The 14,687-nt window shown below is 45.9% G+C and overlaps 1 protein-coding gene and 1 non-coding gene across 2 annotated transcripts in view; one reads left to right on the forward strand and one right to left on the reverse strand.

Annotated features, from left to right (window-relative positions):
* Positions 1-14,311, reverse strand: part of Nr1i2 (nuclear receptor subfamily 1 group I member 2) — a 49,145-nt gene extending 34,834 nt beyond the window's left edge. Inside the window, exon 1 of the mRNA XM_045147988.1 lies at positions 14,045-14,311. The gene's annotated coding sequence lies outside the window, so the exon portion shown is untranslated. The remainder of the gene's footprint in view (positions 1-14,044) is intronic.
* LOC123460396 lies at positions 8,456-8,562 on the forward strand. Its single transcript, XR_006636961.1, has one exon. It is a non-coding gene; the product is annotated as a U6 spliceosomal RNA (small nuclear RNA).
* Positions 14,312-14,687: the final 376 nt, after the last annotated feature.

The raw sequence follows: 14,687 nt of genomic DNA on the forward strand, positions 1-14,687 counted from the left end.
CCCCTTTGAAATTCCATTCTCCATCATATATATCCCTTCCTCATCTCAATCAGTCTCTCTTTTATTTTGATGTCATGATCTTTTCCTCCTCTTATGATGGTCTTATGTAGGTAGTGTCAGGCACTGTGAGTCAAGGATGTCCAGGCGGAAGGTTGTTGCTTTATGTGTGTAGAGATTCAGGTTTATAAGAAGGAAAACCCCACGCTGGGCGGGTTTGAACGTCCACAATGACCAGAACACCACAGAGAAAGAAGCCATGACAAGGAGGTCAGGAGGCAAAGGAAGCGGGAAGGAGACAGGAAGGAAAGAGCAGCCGAGTCCGGGTGCCACAGTGTGGGATCCAAAGGCAGCCGGCCATCGAGCCCCCTGGAGTTCAAAGCTGTGCTTGAATCCCTGTGGTCCAGGTCTGGCCAGTTTAAGGGAACCTGGAGCTCTGTTTAAATCCCCGAGTGATCCTCCAGCTTTAATGAGCTTCCAGGTGACCTGGGAGCTTCTTTATTCAAAACCCCCTGGGCATGTGTGTGAGGGGGCAAGGGACATGGTGATGCTGATCCGTGCCGGGCGGTCACTCTTGGAGGGACAAGGACCTCAGAAATCCAGTGAACACCACTGAAAACCAACAGTACAGAAAGAGGTTGACTGCTTCAGCAGAAACACCTTTCAGGTCCTAGAAGAAAAAGGGAATAACAAAGGGGCTGGAGAGATGGCTTAGTGGGCAAGGCACTTGCTTGCAAAGCCAAAGGACCCAGATTTGATTCCCCAGGACCCACGGAAGCCAGATGCACAAGGTGATGCATATGTCTGGAGTTCATTTGCAGAGGCTGAAGGCCTTGGTGTGCCCATTCTCTCTCTCTCTTTCTCCTTCTCTGTCTCTCTCAAATAAATAAATAAAAATTATTTTTATTTATTTATTAGAGAGAGAGAGAAAGATGCAGGCCAAGAGAGAGAGAGAATGGGCACACCAGGGCCCCCAGCCACTGCAAACGAACTCCAGATGCATGCCTCACCTTGTGCATCTGGCTTCCATGGGTCCTGGGGAATCCACCAAGATCCTTTGGTTTTGCAAGCAAGTGCCTTACCCACTAAGCCATCTCTCTAGCCTCCCCCCACACACACACACAATTTTTTTTTAAGTAAATAAAGGGATGGAGAGATGGCTTAGCAGTTAAGGGGCTTGCCTGCAAAGCCAAAGGATCCTGCTTCAATTCTCCAGGACCCACTTAAGCCAGATGCACAAGGGGGTGCATGCCTCTGGGGTTCGTCTGCAGTAGCTGGATGTACTGGCATGCCCATTCCCCCCCCCCCTCTCTTCCTTCCCCTCCCTCTTTCTCTCTCTCAAATAAATAAAATATGTCTTTAAAAAAAGTAAATAAGGCATGTGCAATTACTCATATCATAAGCTATTGTTTAAAACCAATACAGTCTTGGTGCTGAGTCAGTCCCTTCTCAAGAAGAAGCGTGGGGAGGGCATGAAGGTATGTTGAGTCTTCAAATGAGTCGTACCTTAAAAGTTTTGAAACCAGGTCACTGAGATGGGAAGGAGAGAGCAGATAACTCCAAGTTGAAGCAACAGAGTTTAAACGAAGGGGCAATGGCAAAAGAACCACATTCTTAGCAAAAGAAACCTTTGGAGACAAGTAGAATGATGGTGTGTGTGTGTGTGTGTGTGTGTGTGTGTGTGTGTGTGTGTGTGCACATGCACACGCGTGAGCCCGTGCATGTCACTACACATACATACACTGCAGGAGTGGCGGGGGGCGGGGGGTGAAGCAAGGAGAAATACCATCAGAAGACAAAAATTGGGAAGTGGAGCTTATACCATGGCTTTGCCCAGTAAGATGAGAAGACTGGTAAATTTATAAACCAACATTTCCACAGGCTTTGTTGATGACAAGATGATTTCAAAACCATGGCTTCACATGGAGTTGCCATGATATAGGGAAAGCAGGGGTCCTCCCCAGATGAGCGGAGCGGGGGCTGAGGAAGCTAGCGGATTCGGGGGGGGGGGACATTCTGAGGTGATAAGGGCTGTCGATGGCAGAACCCCTTTTCTCTTTCGTTCATCCAGCGAGCGGGCAGACCGTGTTCATCAGAGAATTCACACAGGTAAAATTCTTTTGAAATGGTTCGAATATTGTGAGTAAAGACTGCCCCTTGGCCCTGGCATGAGCCGATCTCCTAGCGTTGTTTAGACAGCAAAAGCCACAGATGATGAATTCAAACAGAGCCCAGCTGCTATCTGCAAGTGGCCATAAATGGAAGTGGCCTTTGTGCCTCCTGCTCAGTCACCAGATGCAAGAGGTCAGGTCTGTCACTCTACCTGGATCACAGTTGAAAGCTGTGCCACAGCTCACAGCCAAAGTACACCCTGTGCCCCTTGCTGGTATCGGACAGGACATGGTGACCTCTGATTTCACGGCCTCTCTCCTACCAGAGCCTAGGCAGTGCCATGAGGCCTACAGTTTTACCCTTTCACTCCTTTTTTGTGTGTGTGGTTTCTCGAGGTAGGGTCTCACTCTAGCCCAGGCTGACCTGGAATTCACTATGGAGTCTCAGGGTGGTTTCGAACTCTCGGCGATCCTCCTACCTCTGCCTCCCGAGTGCTGGGATTAAAGGTGTGCGCCACCACGCCCAACACAGACACTTTGACTCCTTGCCTGAAATTCAGAGTCTTGGGAGAATTGGTTCATGCATTCGTCTCTTGCTCTCCGTTTTCAGTGGGAAGCTTATTATTTCAATATGTCCTGGGAGCGTTCAGTATGCTCAGGGGGTGGATGTGGTGGGTAGGTTCTGGGAAGGAGTGGTTTTTCAGTTTCCTCCAAACATACCACCTCAAAGGCCCTTATCTGTAAACAGACTCACATGTCCCTCACGTCCTGAACAAGGTTCTGATAGCTCAGACATCAAGAATTTGAACTGACTTTCCATTCCTGAATTACCCTTCTTTTTCATGAGGAAATCAAGGGTCTCTTCCAAAGGTGGGCAATTGGGTCATTTCTGTTTCTGTCCCCTTTGGGAGGAGTGATGGCTCATGACAATGAAAGTAATTAAACTATTTTTCTCTGAAACAATGAGAATTGTTCAGCTGAGCACAGTTAAAATTCAGGTCTATTGGCTCAAGAGATGGCTTAGCAGTTAAGGCACTTGCCTGCAAAGCCTAAGGATCCAAGTTCGACTCTCCAGGTCCCACAGAAATGGAGTCCCTAGTGTACCAATTCTCTCTCTCTCTCACTTTGTAGCATTAAAAAAAAAAAAAAAAAAAAAAAAAAAAAGGCCAGTTTGTTGGGCTTGCATAAAAAGAAAGAAGAATGAAAAAGAAAATTTAGGCATATGCTTTGCTTTTTCTGCTTACCAAAACACTGAACTCAAACTTATGAAGACCAGCCAGGTATGGTAGTGCACACCTTTAATCCCAGCACTTGGGAGGCAGAGGTAGGAGGATCACTGTGAGTTCGAGGCCACCCTGAGACTACATAGTGAATTCCAGGTCAGCCTGGGCTAGAGTGAGACCCTACCTCAGAAAACAAAAACAAAAACAAAAACAAACAAACAACAACAAAATTGGCCCAGCAAATGCCTTAACTGCTAAGCCATCTCTGTAGCCCAGGGCCTTTTGGTCTTATCACTACTTTAAACTACTCTAACATTGCTTTATTCTTTGTTTTTTTAAAAAAAAATCTTGGGTTGGAGAGATGGCTTAGCAGCTAAGGTGCCTGTGAAACCTATGGACTGAGGTGCAACTCCCTAGGATCCACATTAGCCAGATGCACATGGTGGCACATGTGTATGGAGTTGGGTTACAGTATCTAGAGGCCTTGGAGTGCTCACACTTTCTCTCTATATATAAAAATAAATAAAAATAAAATATATTTTTGAAAAATCTTATCTGGGCTGGAGAGATTGCTTAGCGGTTAAGGCGCTTGTTTAAGAAGCCTAAAGACCCATGTTTGACTCTCCAGATCCCACATTAGCCAGATGCAGAAAAGTGAGGCAAGAGCAAGGTTGCACATGCCCACTAGGTGGCGCAAGTGTCTGGAGTTGGGTTACAGTGGCTGAGGCCCAAATCCCTCTGACTCTTAAAAAAAAAAAAAAATCTCATACAAAACAGGAACTCTCTATGAGGACAGGCTAGTCTTGAACTCCTAATCCTTCTGCCTCTGCCACCTAAATTCTAGGATTATAGGTGTGCATTGCAGTCAATTTGTTAAAATTATTCTTTAAGATACAGTTACCTCCCACAGCAAGCTGCTTTCCATCCGTAGGACCTGTGTTTGTCCTATACGTTGCTTGGTTTTCTCTTGTTAATCTGTCTTTTGTTCTAGGAATGTCCCAACTATAAACTCATGAGAGTTCAGGAAAACATCTTTTTTTTAAAAAACAAACAAACAAACAGGACCTTCAACTGCTGCAAACAAACTCTAGACACATGTACCACTTTGTGCATCTGGCTTATGTGAGTCCTGGGGAATTGAACCTGGGTCCTTTGGCTCAGCAAGCAAATGCCTTAACCACTAAGCCATTTCTCCAGCCCACCTATTCCTTTTGTCCTTTTAAAAATAAGGTAAGAGGGCTGGAGAGATGGCCCAGTGGTTAAGGGGCCTGTCTGCAAAGCCTGAGGACCTGGGCCCAGTTCCCCAGGACCCATGTGAAGCCAGATGCACAAAGCGGTGCACTCGCCTGGAGTTCCTTTGCAGTGGTTAGAGGCCCTGGTGCACTCATTGTCTGTCTTTCTCCTTGCAAATAAATAACATTTTTTTTAAAAAAAAAAAAAAATAAGGTAAGAGCTGGGCTGGTGGCTCATACCTTTAATCCCAGCACTCAGGAGGCAGAGGTAGGAGAATTGTTATGAGTTTGAGGTTAGCCTGAGACTGCAGAGTGAATTCCAGGTCAGCCTGAGCTAGAGTGAAACCCTACCTCAAAAAAACAAAGAAATAATAAGATAAGGAAATTAATAGAGCAAAACACTTACTAAAACTCAATACCTTATTCATGATTTAAAAAATTCTTGATTAACCAAGAAGAATAGAACTTCATTAGCTCAATGCAGGGTAGTTTCTAGAAACTTTCATTGCACACACACACACACACACACACACACACACACACACACACACACGATTAATTCTCACCGATGTAAAAATTGGGATTTTATTGCTGATGCTATCTGTGACGGAGAGAGTGATAATAAGAGGTCAGGGCACTAAGACGCAATGGGGGCATTGGAGATAAAGGCCAGCCTGGCAAAGCAAGGTGGGATGTCATGGCCATCAGCATGAATCAGGGCGACACCCTCAGTAGAACAAGGTGACACCCTCTATGGCCCTCTTGGGTGCGGCTCCAGGTGGAGCAGGAGGAAACTGTTTCCCTTGAGAATTCCCCAACAAGAAGCCTATCAAGGTTGGCTTGAGTTCAAACGTATATGGTTATGTGGCCAGTAAAAGCCAAGCTGACGGCCGTTCCCATCGCTACTGAAATCCCCTGCAAGGACAAAAAAAAAAAGTTTCCGTCTCTACTTCAAAGAATCTCGGGGCAAATGTGGAATCCTGACGCCCCTCTCTGCAGACCCGCTGGCAGTTAATGGGGGAGACACTTGCTTCTGCAGAGGGGCCACTTGTAAGTCCCCACGCTCCTCTACATAGCCTTCTCCCCTGCCCTTCCAGCGAACTTGGATTAAACCCATCGGGTCACCAAACAAAATTTAGGAAGACTTAAAAGTAAACAGTGGCAGGAGAAAGGGATCTGAATGAACGGGAGAGGGAAGAAAGAGGGTGATGAGGCGTGTGATCAAACCCCATCATAGGCATGTATGAAAATGCATACCAAACCCCACTATTAGCCGGGCATGGGGGCGCACTTTAATCCCAGCACTTGGGAGGCAGAGGTAGGAGGATCGCTGTGAGTTCGAGGCCAGCCTGAGACTACATAGGAGTGGGCTAGAGTGAAACCCTATTTCAAAAAACCAAAAAAAAAAAAAAAGTTAGGAACACTGTAAGAATACCTAGGAAAGATAACTTTTTTTGTGTGGAAAACTATCTCTAGAAGGACAACGTAATGTACAGCCCACCCAACTGCATGCAGCAGCCCTGAGACTGGCCCATCGGCCCTTGCCACCACTCCCCTCGCGCTGACGGCCGCAAGAAAGCAGCAAGCCAAAATAAAAATTAAACTATGCAAGAAATGGGCTGGATGCCCAGGTGTGGTAGTGCACGCCTTTAATCCCAGCACTCCGGAGGCTGGAGTACCAGGACTGTCGTGAGTTCGAGGCCACCCTGAGACTACAGAGTGAATTCCAGGGGGAAGGTCGGGGGGGGGGGGGGACTCGGTGGTAGAAGGAGGCCTGAGAGTCTGCTAGGGTCATCCTCTGGACCCACATCAATAGCTGGGCGTGGCCACGCACATCTGTAGCCCCAGTCCTGTAGGGGAGCAGAGACCTGAGCATCACTGGAACTTGGGGTGAGGGGGTGCAGAGCCAAATACGCAACAATCTGATCAGGCCACTGCAGGTGAGTGCACCCAGGTACAGGCCCGCACATGAGGCACACTGCATGGGAATATAGCCTTGCTACCACCACACATACCATACACCCCATCACAAGCAAGAGGAAGGAAGGAAGGAAGGGAAGGGAAGGAAAATGGGAAGGAAGAAGACTTATATTGTATCAAGACCAGCCGGGCGTGGTGGCGCACGCCTTTAATTCCAGCACTTGGGAGGCAGAGGTAGGAGGATCACTGTGAGTTCGAGGCCACCCTGAGACTACACAGTGAATTCCAGGTCACCCTGGGCTAGAGTGAGACCCTACCTCAAAAAGCAAAAAAAAAAAAAAAAACCAAGACCATATGGCTGCCTACGATCAAAAGAAACTATTGCAAATGCTTAAAAAATTCAACAAAGGCTGGTGAGATGGCTTAGTGGTTAAGGTGCATGCTCACCAAGCCTAAGGACTCAGGTTCGATTCTCCAGGTCCCACATAAGCCAGAGACACATGGTGGCGCACATGTCTGGAGTTCGTTTGCAGTGGCTGGAGGCCCTGGCGTGCCCATTCTCAATCTCTCTCTCCCTCACTCCCTCTCTCTGTCTCTAATAAATAAATAAAAATAAAAATCTTTAAAAAAGAAAAAGTATTTTTAAAACAGGAAAAAAATAATTCAACAAGGTAACCAGATAAATATCTACAACAAAAGAGATCTCCTGCACACCCCAGGAAAGGTAAAGGCACAGTGGGATTGGCTCAGGAAGAAAAAAATAAGTGCAAGGAAGGAGTGTCTCAAAATGGACATGGGTGTGTCCATTTACTACACAATAAAGGTGGCATTTCAGGGATTAAAAATTTCATTAAAGGAGGGGGGGCTGCAGAGGTGGCTTAATGGTTCAGGCCCCTGCCTGCAAAGCCAAAGAACTCAGGTACAATTCTCCAAGACCCAAGTAAGCCAGATGCACTAGGTGGTGCATTTATCTGGAGTTTATTTGCAGTGGCTGAATGCCCTGGCATGCCCATTCTTTCTCTTTCTTCTTCTCTCTGCCTCTTTTTCTCTCAAATAAATAAAAATAAAAAATAATTATTTTTTTAAAAAAGAAAATATAATAGGGCTGGAGAGATGGCTTAGCGGTTAAGCGCTTGCCTGTGAAGCCTAAGGACTCCGGTTCGAGGCTCGGTTCCCCAGGTCCCACGTTAGCCAGATGCACAAGGGGGCTCACGCGTCTGGAGTTCGTTTGCAGAGGCTGGAAGCCCTGGCGCGCCCATTCGCTCTCTCTCCCTCTATCTGCCTTTCTCTCTGTGTCTGTCGCTCTCAAATAAATAAATAAATAAATAAATAAATAAATAAATAAATAAATAAATAAAAGAAAATATAGCCAGGTATGGTGGCACAAGCCTTTAATCCCAGCACTTGGGAGGCAGAGGTAGGAGGATAGTCAATTCCAGGTCATCCTGGGCTACAGCAAGACCCTACCTCAAAAAACAAAACAAAACAAAACAAAAAAAATCCAAAAAAAGTAAATATCATTAAAGACTACAGAGATGGCTCAGCAATTAAGGCCCTTGCCTGCAATGCCTAATGATCAGGGTTTGAGTCCCCAGTGCCCATGTAAAGCTGGGTGCACAAGGTGGCACATGAATCTGGAGTTCAGCCCATTCTCAATCTCTTTTCTCTCTATTTCTCTCTGCTTACAAATAAATAAATAACATAATATATTTTTAAATTTTTTATTTATTTATTTGATAGTGACAGACACAGAGAGAAAGCCAGATAGAGGGAGAGAGAGAGAATGGGCGCGCCAGGGCCTCCAGCCTCTGCAAACGAACTCCAGACGCGTGTGCCCCCTTGTGCATCTGGCTAACGTGGGACCTGGGGAACCGAGCCTCGAACCGGGGTCCTTAGGCTTCACAGGCAAGCGCTTAACTGCTAAGCCATCTCTCCAGCCCAATAACATAATATTTTTAAAAATCTTCATGGGGTGCTCGCTTCAGCAGCACATATACTAAAATTGGAACGATACAGAGAAGATTAGCATGGCCCCTGTGCCAGGATGACACACAAATTCGTGAAGCATAAAAAAAAAAAATCTTCATGAGGCTGGAGAGATGGCTTAGCAGTTAAGGCACTTGCCTGTGAAGCCTAAGGATCCAGGTTCAATTCCCCAGTATCCATGTAAGTCAGATGCACAAGGGGGCACATGCTTCTGGAGTTCATTTGCAGTGATTGGAGGCCCTGGCATGCCTATTCATTCTCTCTCTCTCCTTCTTTATCTCTCTCTCAAATAAATAAGTAAAAATATCTAAAAAACCAAAAATTGTTCTTTAAAAGTCTTCATGATCCTAGAGGCAGAAAGGCTTTCTTAAATAAGCTTCAAAGCAAGACACACAAAGAAGAAAACTGACTAATTCAATGTGAGCAAAATAACAAGGCAAATAATAACAGTAAAATCTGCTCTAAACACAGGTTGAAAGCAAGTGACAGAATATTATACAAACATCAAAGGATTGGCATCAGAAATAAACAGCAAGCTCTACAAATGAGGAAAAAAACTCTTAAGATGAGCTAAGGAGATGAGTGGGCAATTTAAGAAAAGAAATACAATAGCCAGGCTGGAGAGATGGCTTAGCGGTTAAGCGCTTGCCTGTGAAAGCCTGAGAACCCCGGTTCGAGGCTTGATTCCCCAGGACCCACATTAGCCAGATGCACAGGGGGCGCATGCATCTGGAGTTTGTTTCCAGTGGCTGGAGGCCCTGGAGTGCCCATTCTCTCTCTCTCTCTCTCTCTCTTTGCCTCTTTCTTTCTCTGTCTATTTCTCTCAAATAAATAAATAAAAGTAAAAAGAAAATTTAAAAGTTTTTTTAAAAAAAGAAATACAGTAGCCAAGAATTATACAAAAAGTGTCCTCAGCTTTAACTATAATCAGGTAAATAAAAATATTAAAATAAGCCGGGCATGCATTTGATCCCAGCACTTGGGAGGCAGAGGTAGGAGGATCGCCGTGAGTTCGAGGCCACCCTGAGACTAGATAGTGATTTCCAGGTCAGCCTGGGCTACAGTGAAACCCTTCCTCAAAAAACAAATTAAAATAATAGATTAGCATTTTCACTTATCCAAATTAGAAACAAAAAGTTACTGAATCAACAGCAAGTGTGGCTTAGGGTAGGAAGGAGTAATAAGTATTTTCCTTGTTGGTAGGAGTATAAATTGGTACGGACATTCAGGGGATGGTGTGACAGTCTATGAGCCACATATATCCTTGGGGTATCAATGCTCTGACTGAGCGTCTCAGTAGCTCCTCTGGAGAAACACTTGTACACGTGATAAAGCAGACATGAGCGGGGAGGTTCCGTTTTGATACTGAAAATTTAGAAGCAGCGTAATTAATGATTAAAAAAAAAAACAACAACAAGGTGGTGTGGCTAGGCGTGGTGGCTCACGCCTTTGACTCCAGAACTCAGGAGGAAGAGATAAAAGGACTACAGAGTGAATTCTAGTCTGCCTTTGCAAGAGTGAGACGCTGCTTCAAAACAACAACAAAAACCAACCAAAAATAAATAAGTAAAAAGGAAATGGTTAAATAAAAGTATTCTATACTGGGCTGGAGAGATGGCTTTAGTGGTTAAGGCATTTGCCTGGGAAGCCTAAGGACTCAGGTTCAACTCCTTAGAACCTACGTAAGCCAGATGCACATATTGGCGCATGAGTGTGGAGTTTGTGGTGGCTAGAAGCCCTGGTGCATCCGTTTTCTCTCTCTCTCTCTCTCTCTTAAATAAATAAAGTATTATATACTGAAATATCTTATAGCAGCTAAAATAAATGAAGTAGAGCTCTTTGTGGATATGGAAAATCTCTAAGTCATGTTGAGTGAAAAACAAACAGAATGAGAACAGTGTGACAATAAATATATCTGTTACTGCATACATCCATTCTGCTCATAAAGAATATGGGCTGGGGGCTGGAGAGATGGCTTAGCGGTTAAGCGCTTGCCTGTGAAGCCTAAGGACCCCGGTTCGAGGCTCGGTTCCCCAGGTCCCACGTTAGCCAGATGCACAAGGGGGTGCACGCATCTGGAGTTCATTTGCAGAGGCTGGAAGCCCTGGCGCGCCCATTCTGTCTCTCTCCCTCTATCTGTCTTTCTCCCTGTGTCTGTCGCTCTCAAATAAATAAATAAAAAATGAACAAAAAATATTTAAAAAAATATTTACTTAAAAAAAAGATTGGGATACACAGGATGGCCATTGGAGAACTGAGTGGCGTTTATACTGCCTTTTTGCTTAACAAAAAGCTTGTGAGTGGGCTGGAGGGATGGCTTAGCAGTTAAGACGTTTGCCTGCAAAGCTAAAGGACCCAGGTTCAATTCCCCAGGACCCACATTAGCCAGATGCACAAGGGGGCGCATGTGTCTGGAGTTCGTTTCCAGTGGCTGGAGACCCTGGCGTGCCCATTCTCTCTCCTCTCTCTTTCCCTCTTTCTCTGTCAAATCAATCAATAAATAAAAATATTTTTTTTTAAAAAAGCTTGTGAGCATATATTACCTTAACATTTAAACAGTGACTAGCTACAAAAAGAGTGTAATTTGTCTTATTTTACAATAAGTTAGGATCAAATTGGTTGTTTTTAGGTTAGGAATTAGCAAATGTTCTCTGTGAAGGGCCAGATAGTTAATGTGTTAGGCTTTGGGGCCATGGTGTCTCTTTTGCAACTGCTCAGACCTGTCATTACAAGGCAAAAGCAGTCATGTGCAATGCACGGTAAATGAATCTGGCCGTGTTCCAATAAAATTATTTTAAAATTTATTACATTTTATTTATTTGAGAGATTGAGAAAGAGGCAGAGAGAGAGAGAGAGAGAGAGAGAGAGAGAGAGACAGAATGGACACACACTAGAACCTCTCGCCCCTGCAAATGAACTCCAGATGCATGAGCCACCTTGTGCAACTGTCTTATGTGGGTCCTGGGGAATTGAACCTGGGTCATCTCTCCAGTTCCCAGTACATACAGAATTTTATTTATAAAACTGCTGTGGTGGTGGGGGGGGGGACTGGAGAGATGGCTTAGTGGTTAAGATGCTTGCTTGTGAAGCCAAAGGACCCAGTTCAATTCCCCAGGACCCACGTAAGTCAGATGCACAAGGTGGTGCGTGTATCTGGAGTTCATTTGCAGTGGCTGGAGGCCCTGGGATACCCATTCTCTCCCACCCCACCCCCCTCTTTCTTCCTCTCTCCCTCTTTCTCTCTCAAATCAATAAAAATAAAACTCTTTTAATTAAAAAAAAAAAAGCTAGTGAGTCACATTGGGTCTGTGAGCTATACATCTTGCCAATCTCAGGTGTAGACTAAGCTTGTTACATAACTAAAAGAATTTTTTTTTAAGTAAGTCCATTTGTATATGGAAAATAATCTTTCCTGTTTACCAACTGGTTTATCCATAGCCTCTGAGGTCTTGCTTAGAATTTTTTCGAGCAACTCTGGCTGTGTCATTGGAGACCAAATATTGATCTCAGTGTAGCTAATCTAGACACCTTTCATGTGGGTGGTAACCACTGACCTTCCCGGCAGCAATGACACCCAGCAACGAATGTGCAAGAGACGGGGCCAAACCTGACTCACGGAGGAAAGGTTCAAGGGCCCCACGTGTGGCGGGGCCTTAAAGCAGTACCTCTGGCCTTTGTCTGGGCCACACCAGGCTGCACTGAGGTGGAAGAAGGACCCACGAGAGCACAGAGCACCCACCACCACTGCGTTCATTAAGCAAGCTGGCTGCCTCCTCTTACAAGCACAGATAGAAAATTCAGTGGTCTAGCTGGGTGCGGTGACACCCGTCTTTAATCCCAGCGCTCAAGAGGCAGAGGTAGGAAGATCTCCATGAGTTTGAGGCCTCCCTAATACTACAGAGAGAATTCCAGGTCAGCCTGGACTAGAGTGAGACCCTATCTGAAAAAATAAAATTAAAAAAAAAAAAAAAAGAGGGCTGGAGAGATGGCTTAGCGGTTAAAAGCTTGCCTGTGAAGCCTAAGGACCCCGGTTCGAGGCTTGGTTCCCCAGGTCCCACGTTAGCCAGATGCACAAGGGGGCGCACGCGTCTGGAGTTCGTTTGCAGAGGCTGGAAGCCCTGGCGCGCCCATTCTCTCTCTCTCCCTCTATCTGTCTTTCTCTCTGGGTCTGTAGCTCTCAAATAAATAAAATAAAAAAAAAGAAAAAAAAAGAAAGAAAGTTGCAAACTGGACATGCTGGCGCACGCCTTTAATCCCAGCATTCAAGAGGCAGAGGGAGGAGGATCGCCCTGAGTTCAAGGCCACCCTGAGACTACAGAGTGAATTCCAGGTCAGCCTGAGCTAAAGTGAGACCCTATCTGGAAAAATAAAATAAAATAAAAACTAAAGAGAGGACTTCTGGCCAAGATGGCAACCACCCAGCTGCACTGCATATACCGGGAAAGAAAGACAGATGCAGATCCTAAGGAGAGAGCTGCCTCAACATACCTCAAAAGGGGCCCGACTGAAACTAAGGACAATTGGCGAAACAAGCAAGGGTGATGTTTTCCTGTGAACCGGATACCAGCACACAGGGGAAGGAGACCAACACAGAGAAAAATCAACTCCTACCAAATCAGAGAGCCAAAGCCTCAGAGGCCCCCAACACCTCAGCACTGAAGCAGACCAAAAATGAACCCAACATGGCTCAGGGAAATTTTGCGGAAGAGGGGGCAGAAAGAATGTCAGAGCCACATGTTGGGTCATGATTTGCAGAGACATTTAGTATACCAATAACTGTGGGCTAACCCCACAATGCACGACCCATTTACACCAACAAGGAGGGTCCATTGGGAGGGGGTAGATCATAGACGAACCTAAACAATGGTACCAAACTGCCTGTATTTGCTGAAAAGAAAACTAATAAATTAAATTAAAAAAAACAAAAAACGAAAGAAACAGAGAAAGAAAGGTGCAAACTGTCCATGGTGGCGCATGCCTTTAACCGCAGCATTCAAGAGGCAGAGGGAGGAGGATTGCCCTGAGTTCGAGGCCAGCCTGAGACTACAGAGTGAATTCCAGGTCAGCCTGGGCTAGAGTGAGACCCTACCTCAAAAAACCAAAAAGAAAAAACAAAGAAAAGAAAATTCAGTGATCTAAAGCCAGTCACTCTGCATGCGTGTGACAGTTCCAAGAGACCACCAGGGAGGCCTCGTGACCGTCCTGAAAGTGCCTTTGACCTTGCATGCTTCCTGCCCTCCTCCGACAAGCCCAGGGCTACTGTCTGCAGATCCCAGAGCCCAGAGCCGCCGAGTTTTCTGACTCAGGGACTCCAGCTGCGTCACGCACGGGGCTGGTGGCCAGTCTGGCACATGGTAACCCTTGCCAAGGCGAGGCTTCCACTTCAGTATTCCTTTCAGAGGCCAATGGGGGGGGGGGTCAAGGGCTCGATTTAGTGACTGTCTTTCTGCTTTCTTCAACCCAGAAAGGGCTTAAAAACATGCTCCATCCTCCCCGCATGGCTGACCCCAAACAGGACATCCACCTGTGTTCCCACACGCCTTTGCACAGGTACGGAAAGCAAGCCAACGCGTACCTGCTCGGTAGTCACTGCTGTCCTGGGATTTCTCCCTTGGGCTCCACGCTGAAGACTCAGGAGCGAAAGATGCACCCAAGGCTGGGTGCTCCCGCGATGGCTGCCTTGCTGCAGATGGAGGTCCCCGCCCGGGAGCCAGGTGAGCCCCCCGCTAGAGAAAGGACAGTGCTCTCTGCTCCAGGGCTAGCTTTGGGCTTGTGGCATCCCAGGACACATGCGACAGGCCTGCCTCTCACCCACATTGCAGCCCAGCTTCCTGACATAGGCTGTAGGAGGCCCCATCTGACACTCCTAAGTCCCAAGTCCAGCACCCGAACTAGCAAATGAAAAATTACCGTATTTACTGGCATTACAACCCCCTTCCTTTTTCTTCCTGCAAAACACAGAAGAGGAAGTGCATTGCTAAGGAAATCTGGGTAGATTTACACCACGATAGGTCTTTGTGCATAGCCACCTGGGGAAAGTTCATCCATTTATTTATTTATTTATTATAATTTTTTAGGTTTTTTTGAGGTAGTGCCTCACTCTAGTCTAGCTGACCTGGGATTCACTATATAGTCTCAAGGTGGCCTCAACTTTACAGTGATCCTCCTACCTCTGCCTTAAGGCATGATTTTCCTTATAGGACATGCAATAGGCAGAC

This window comes from Jaculus jaculus, chromosome 4 (assembly GCF_020740685.1).
Source record: "Jaculus jaculus isolate mJacJac1 chromosome 4, mJacJac1.mat.Y.cur, whole genome shotgun sequence".
NCBI lineage: Eukaryota > Metazoa > Chordata > Mammalia > Rodentia > Dipodidae > Jaculus > Jaculus jaculus.